General features: G+C 34.0%; 1 long non-coding RNA gene across 1 annotated transcript; it reads right to left on the reverse strand.

The window, feature by feature from the left end:
• Positions 1–6443: 6443 nt before the first annotated feature.
• Positions 6444–7074, reverse strand: LOC143236928 (uncharacterized). Its single transcript, XR_013019804.1, has 2 exons — positions 6946–7074; positions 6444–6846 (listed from the first exon to the last, which is right to left on the reverse strand). It is a non-coding gene; the product is annotated as an uncharacterized LOC143236928 (long non-coding RNA).
• Positions 7075–7919: the final 845 nt, after the last annotated feature.

Consider the following 7919-nt stretch of genomic DNA (forward strand, 5'->3'; position numbering starts at 1 on the left):
TCTGTGTACGTTCAAGTAAAGAAATTGTTGCTCCTGCTATCTTACTAACCAGTATAACTCTTTTGGAATTGCTGTCATGTTAAATTGATCGTCGGCTATACGTTTCCTCGCTAGATGGCGCTACACAAGAAAGCGCGAACAAGAAGACAGAGCAAAACGGAAGTCGAAACGAGTAAGAGAAACAAACACACTTGGCTGAACACTGTGTTTTGTCGGATCAAAGCAGTCACAATACAATTGTGATCTACAGTTGTCAAGAGCAACTCTACAAGTAACAGGCAATAATCTCGTAAGTATTATTGTTAGTGAGATGTTTATGGTGTTCACTCTTGTATTTCACGATTGTTAGCGTAGATTAAGCACAATTACAAAGACAAACCAAAATTTTGTCAGTTTTATTGATAAAATCCTGATTTCTTTCATCTAATTATTTCAATTATATTAATGTAAAAAGTGTATAGCTTAATCATATGCCCTTAATTATTACCTTGATAGATGGAAAATATTATCAAAATAATTGTGTGTCTCTCTGTCTCTTAGAACTAACACATCCAATGATGTTGGAGATATTTTTTGATGACGAGAAACCCACTTGAAGTAAAACTGTATCTCGGAACGGCTGATATGGGTATTAACACTTTTATTTCAGGTTAACAAAGATGACCTAAGAATTTCGAAACGTTGTTCTCATTTTTATTTTGGTAAAAGTGTTAATACCCCTACCAACCGCCTTCAGATACATTGAAGTACTTTGTTCTTTGACGCCATTAGCGATTTTTACTTTCTTTCAAAGTATATTTCTTATACTGTCAACTCCGCTTGAAATATTCTATTTATACACAAAACTATATCTTAAACTACAAGACTTCAGAGTTAGAATTCGATCACTGAACTGCTTGCAAAGTATTTTAAACTAGGTTGTCTGAATGTTGCAATACCATAAACAAACATTTTGTTACCGCCTTTACTGATAATAATATCTTACATCCAACTTTTTACTCCTAATTTAGTTAAACAATATAAACACGAATTAATTAAAACTTTTATATCAAAACACCAGTGTTTTAAACACAGCACATTCTGTAAGATACGTTTCTAAAGGGTTTAAATGGAAACACAGTAAAACTTCATATTAGTTTTAATGAAACAGTTCTTGGAAGAAAGTTTATAGATTTCTTTTCAGTTATGGATAATTTATTTTATGTAATGTTTTAATGATTTTTTTATATTTACAAAAACAAACTAACTGCTGTTCATAATACCTCAAGTAATCGAAAGACATCACATCTAGTCATGACATGACAAGTGATACAGAAAAAATTACTGTTCATAATACCTCAAGTAATCGAAAGACATCACATCTAGTCATGACATGACAAGTGATACAGAAAAAATTACTGTTCATAATACCTCAAGTAATCGAAAGACATCACATCTAGTCATGACATGACAAGTGATACAGAAAAAATTACATCTCGCTTATTTTCATGACTTGACCATGAGACATCACACCTTTTTCTTGTTCATAATGCAACAAGTGACCCGGAGAAATCACGTGTCTTCCCTGTTCTTGATTAGCTATTTATATTAAGATTTGTATATGCTGGGCATTAGTTGTTTCACTTTTTATTACATTAAAGAAACATTATTTTGTCAATCTAATTTTAACATGTGTTTGAACTATTTCCAGTTTTAAAATTGCTGTTACTCTGACAAACGTTTGAAATTAACAAAGACAAATTGTCTAGCAATGACATAGTTTTTAAAGTTTTCGTGATTGAGTATTATTTTAATATCTTGAGAACTTTAGTGACTAAGAATCTTATATACAGAAAATAGATTTATAAAGATGTTTCTAAATAATTTTTATAAACATATCCTTAAAAGTCCATGAAATAAAGTAGTTAGGTGATGTTATGGCAACGTTTCGTTGCCACATGGAAGTAACTTATAAGTTATTTCAACAAGATATCATCGTTCTGTTACTGTGCTCGTCACACCAAACATGTTTGCCTTTTCAGCCATGGTGACGTTATAATGTAACGGTCAATTCCACTGTTCGTTGGGCGTCAGTGGTGATGACTAGATGCCTTCCCTCTAGTCTTACACTGCTAACTTGGGGACGGCTAGCTTAGATAGCTCTCGTGTAGCTTTGCGCGAAATTCAAAACAAACCAAACCAAATCCGTTATTGTGTTTTAACATGATCGCAAAACGTTACACACAAAAATACATAATTCTGTATATGCAACATTGTGTATCGTGTACCTGCCTTGGAATAACAACAAGTCTATATGTGTTGTACCGTGTATTTCGTAACAGCTTCATTCATTTTTAATGTGCTTTAAAATAAACGTAGCAAAGTGCTTTGGAGCCAAGTTTGACTTTTCTTACAAATACACACACACACATTATAATGTTGAAGTTTCCCATCATCTATTATTAGTATTATATAGAACACAGACCGTTGTCTGAGTTATAATCGCAATACGTATGCACCTATGTATATGCACATAAATGCACGTTAATGTGTATAACGAAAGGGAATAAATACTCAGTTAAGCTTTAGTAGTGTAAGCACTACTAAGAATATCTAAGTAATAATGTTAAAAAAACTCTCTCAAAGGTTAATCTGATGTTATCATCAAACTATGTTTTCGTAAAAGAAAGAAGTTTATAGAGTGAAGTACCCTTTTAAAATATGGGGTTTGTATTAACCAACGAGTTTACCATCTATTTTAAGGGCCCAATCCCTTGAGCTGTTAAAATCTTATACTTTATCGTAGTGCATCAACCACTTAAGTTTCTTTTTACCTTAATACATCCACGCTTAAAATGACATCAAAACAAATCATTTATCGAGTTTAACTGTTGGAAAGGAACTTATTGTATACCACCATAAATTTGTGCTAAAGTAATTCTATATAGGTAGGGGATTTAAGTCAGTGTTTCGCGCAAAGCTATATACGGGCTTTCTGCTAAGACTTTTTTGCTTTGTTTCAAATTTCGCGCAAAGCTACACGGGGGCTATCTGCGCTAGCCGTCCCTAATTTAGGAGTGCAAGACTAAAGGGAAGTCATCACCACCCACCGCCAACTCTTGGGCTACTCTTTTACCAACGAATGATAGGATTGACCGTCACATTATAACGCCCCCACGGCTGAAAGAGCGAGCATGTTTGGTATGACGGGGATTCGAACTCACAATTCTCAGATTACGAGTCGAGTGCCTTATCCATCTGGCTATGCCAGGCCCCTCCTAAAACAGCTCCTAATTTTGAAATGAAAGACTAGAAGAAATGCAGTTATTCAATAACGTTTACCATCAACTCGTAGCCTACTCTGTCTGATGATCAGCTATTACGAGTCACGAGCCATGAATCCTTGGATTAACAGTCCTGTTATGCTAGCTAGTAGATCATGACCGACGCCACAGGACATTTTATAGCTTTTTTCAAGAAACCAATAAAAATCAAATCCATATTCAAAATATTGGGAAATAATTTCAGTGAAACACGTGAGCATGGTTATTTATTATGAAAACCAAAGTGATTTTTTAGCAGTTCTATAAAATACCGAATAGTTTTCTCCGATAGTATGAAGTTAGAAAAAAAAGTGTATACTTGACAGCCAGTTTTGTCTCAGTTTAAATTTTTAGCTTACTTTGATTATTTTACACTTTTGTATAAATCTCAAAAGCAGGAACCAGAAAGCAGTGGTCTTTACTTTATAGAACTGTTTAAATTACATGTCTAAATTAATGTGGTTGGTCGTAGCTGTTAAGCGCAGAAGTGCACAATGAGTTATATGCGGTCTGCCCATCTCAGGTAACAAAACCTGATTTTTAGCGATGTAAGCATTGCATGTGGTCTTGCCGCTGAACCACTGCGCGAGGGAAAGCAGCATAATGCAGGCACATGTGCCCCTGTTGATGGGACTACTAATCTCAAATAGCAGAATCTAACTTCATGTAATATTTAAATGAGAAATACAGTAACATCTTGATATCCGATGAAAATATAAGAGATATAGCCTGTATTTATTTACATTTTCTGCCTGCATTTAGTTACATTTTCTGCCAACTTAATTTAGACCTTGTCTGCGTTTCCTGCCACAAGAGGTCTTAGTTTGAATTTGTTGTTGTTACGACATAGTTATGCCCAGTAACACTAGAAAAATAGTTCTTTCAACTAAGTTAACAAAGTTCAAAGTTCAGGTTGCTATAACCCAGGATTACCGCACTTTCAGCTGTAGATAGGCGTAGTAATAACAGTTCGTTTCATTATTCGGTTCAAAGGCAAACAAAACTCTTGCGGAGGCGTCAGCTACTGATTGGCTTACTCTTTGGTCGGTCGTCCAAATTTAAAGACGGCTGTAGCTGAACCCTCCTTCTTACCGCTGTGTAATTAAATCTTAAACTTGTGCAACAATTTGGCAGGGAAGCTAATTTAATATAAACTTTCATTTCTTTTGTTCCTTTTGTTCAGGAGTTGTGTATATCACAAAATCTACAAATATACACAAACCCATATATATATATATATATATATATATAAATGCACATAAACAAACGACACGGAATTGATAGCTTATCCCAACTTCCAGAGGACCGGCATGGCCAAATGGTTAAGGCACTCTACTCGTAATCTGAGGGTCGCGGTTTCGAATCACCGTCACACCAAACATCCTTACCCTATCAGCTGTGGGGGCGTTACAATGTTACGGTCAATCCCACTATTCGTTGAGAAAAGAGTAGCTTAAGAGTTGGCTGTGGGTGGTGATGACTAGCTGTCTTCCTTCTAGTCTAAATTAGGGACGGCTGGCGCAGATAGCCCTCGAGCAACTTTGCGCGAAGTTCACAACAAACAAACCAAACCCAATTTGCAGGATTTAATACAATATTATTATTCATAGTTTGTGAGCTATAAAGGTTCGAATGAGTTTTCAACATAATATACATAAAATTACTCGCGTATAGAACATTTCTAAATACGATTTAAATTACTGAATGTACAATTAAAGCGCTTTTAATTCTACCGATAATACTCATATCATTAATAGATTTATTACTGCGAACGTTTCCAGAACTATTAAACACATGAAGTGAGAGCGTTAAGATCATTGTAAACGAAAGGATTGTTTCTAGGTCCTCGTCATTTTAATGGTAAACAGATTAGAAATCGATTTTCTATGAAGCTCACAGAGTCTCCGCCGTTTCACATCTGTAAATCATCTCACATAAATGATTTACATTACATTAACACAAATTTAGCAAATATCTAAGTGCCAGAAATTTTAGTTCTGATAAGATAGTTAGATTTCAAAAACAGACAAATAAACAATGCAACTTAAGGCCACGACCTTCTCATCTTCAATTGCAAAACGAGAGTTGATTATAATGACAATTGATATGAAAATGTTTGCACATATTTGTATTTGTCTCGGTGATTATCATCAGACATGAAACATCTGAATTGTTTGTCTTTGCTGTAAATAATAATTAATTGTAATTATTTCTCAGCTGTGATTTATTGTATCACAATTTAGCAATTTATGACTCAGTGTGTAAATCCTATACAAATATTTATTGCAAGAGTTATTGTTTAATAATTCGATTCTATGTTATGATGGTGATGCAAAATTTGGGAAGTCTAACGCAAGCTATTCTCCTGTAGCTTTGAGCGAAACTCAAAACAAACAAATATTATTGGTTTATTTTTTAGCGCAAATCACTTTATTCATCGTATGGATTCAAACCATTGAAAGCTTGTTAGCTTATCGTTGATTCATTATAGGCCTAGAAAGGTAAACACAGTCGATTATATTTTATTCTAACATTATGCATATAACACGGTTCCAAGCCTTCTTATCCACTTAGAGCATGTAAAGATAATTAATTTCTTTAAATATACATTGTATTTTATTTTATGAAAACTATTATGTATAGCTTGAAAACTAGTTTAAAGAAAATAAATACTCGGGAAATAATAGGAGTTATCACAGCATTTATGTACCTAATAACCTTCATAAAGACAAGGAAGTGACCATGTTTGCGGGAATGTAAGCATAGGAAGTGTGGTATACAATATTTTGAAATTTAAATCTTTATTTATTGCTTTTGAAATATTTATTAGTAAACTCAAACTTTCACAATAAGATGACAGGGATACCAAAACCCGAATTCTAGCGACACAGGCCTATAGACTTATTGTTGAGCTATTTGGGGGCTGGGAGTTGGTTGCTGATTCACGTTATCTATATTGTAACGTGTTGCCTGTAATTCGGCAGATACTAAAATGACGTCACATGAGAGACGCTTAATGTCGCAGTTGGCACTGCTTTGACGTCGGTAATGAGTCCGCATATCATGAATCACCAGAAAAATTATACACTTTGTAAGCTATAACACAGCATGACATATGAACTGGAAAAATAAAAAATATTTGTTACTCTTAATTTTGATTTTATTTGCTCGTAAAACTACATTTAGTGTATATATATATATATATATATTAGTTTGTTACAACCTAAAAAGAAGCCGGAAGAAAAATAAATTAAAAATTAATAAACAGAAACGCTGCACTAATTAAAAAGATCCCAGGACACAGGCTATAATGTGGGATATAAAATTTACCCTAGGTTTTGGAGGCAACTGAGAAGTAGGATTCACTTGCGGTGGGGATACACCGTCTATCAGTCTAAACATCCTTTCGCCAGTCTCACATAAAGAAACAGCAGCAGATACAGAATAGAAATTAGGAGAGCGAGATGTGGGTGCTCAAGCCCACAACGTGTCACATCTATGTCACCCTTCACTACCGGCAGACAGTTGTGGAAAGATGACTGATCTTCAAAGTGAAGAAGAAAAAAATAATTAAAATAATAAGAATATGAATAATAAAAATAAGGTATTACTATTTGGGATTAAGTAAAAGTTAGACACTTACCTATTGAAGTTAGAATTCCAACCACCATTATGGTAGAAAGGCACTAATTGGTAGCCTAATAAACAAATTATACTGGTATGAAGAGTCCCATTCAGTTATCTTAATAAACTAGTATAGCACCCAACCACCACCCATTTATTAAGTCTAATGTAACCATCTTGCTCTAAACAAGCGTTTATATGCTGCAAGATGTACATCCGCATAAAGTAGTTCTAAGTTGTTAATGGATCTTATTCATAACTAAAAATACTTATTAGTAGTGTTTAGTAGAATTTCTCTAATCTTTATTTATTTATATTTCTTTAATACATTTTTATAATTCTTACAGAAAAGTTTAATAATTTTATTTAAAGTTTATTTATTAAATTTATTAACTATTAATTTTTGTATTAGTATTTCAACATTACTGATGAAATATTATGATTTATTACAAATTTTACAGCACCTGAATAATTCAGAAATTATAATGCTTATAACAGAAGAGTATGATACATTGCTATTAAACGAAGGTAAACCGTAAATTGGAAAGGCAAAATATTTTTTTTTATCAACAATTTTTCCATTGATATATTTATCAATTATTTGAATTTCCAAATCTAAATAATATGCCAAAACAACCTTCTGCAGAACATACTGTGTGCCATTGAAGAGAAGTGATAGTTTAGCGATTTTTCATCTTCTGTACCTCGGACTGTTTTAATTCAAATTATAATATTGAAATCTTACTTCACATCGGAAGTTTCAAGGCAATCTGTTAAGGGCCCTGCATGGCCAGGTGGTTAAGGCGCTCGACTCGAAATGCGAGGGTGGTAGATTCGAATCCCAGTCACACCAAACATGCTCGCCCTTTCAGTCGTGGGGGCGTAATAATGTGACGGTCAATCCCACTATTCGTTGGTAGAAGAGTAGCCCAAAGTTGGCGGCGGGTGGTGATGACTAGCTGCCTTTCTGCTAGCCTTACACTGCAAAATTAG

This window comes from Tachypleus tridentatus, chromosome 13 (genome assembly GCF_004210375.1).
Source record: "Tachypleus tridentatus isolate NWPU-2018 chromosome 13, ASM421037v1, whole genome shotgun sequence".
In the NCBI taxonomy this organism is placed as follows: Eukaryota; Metazoa; Arthropoda; class Merostomata; order Xiphosura; family Limulidae; genus Tachypleus; species Tachypleus tridentatus.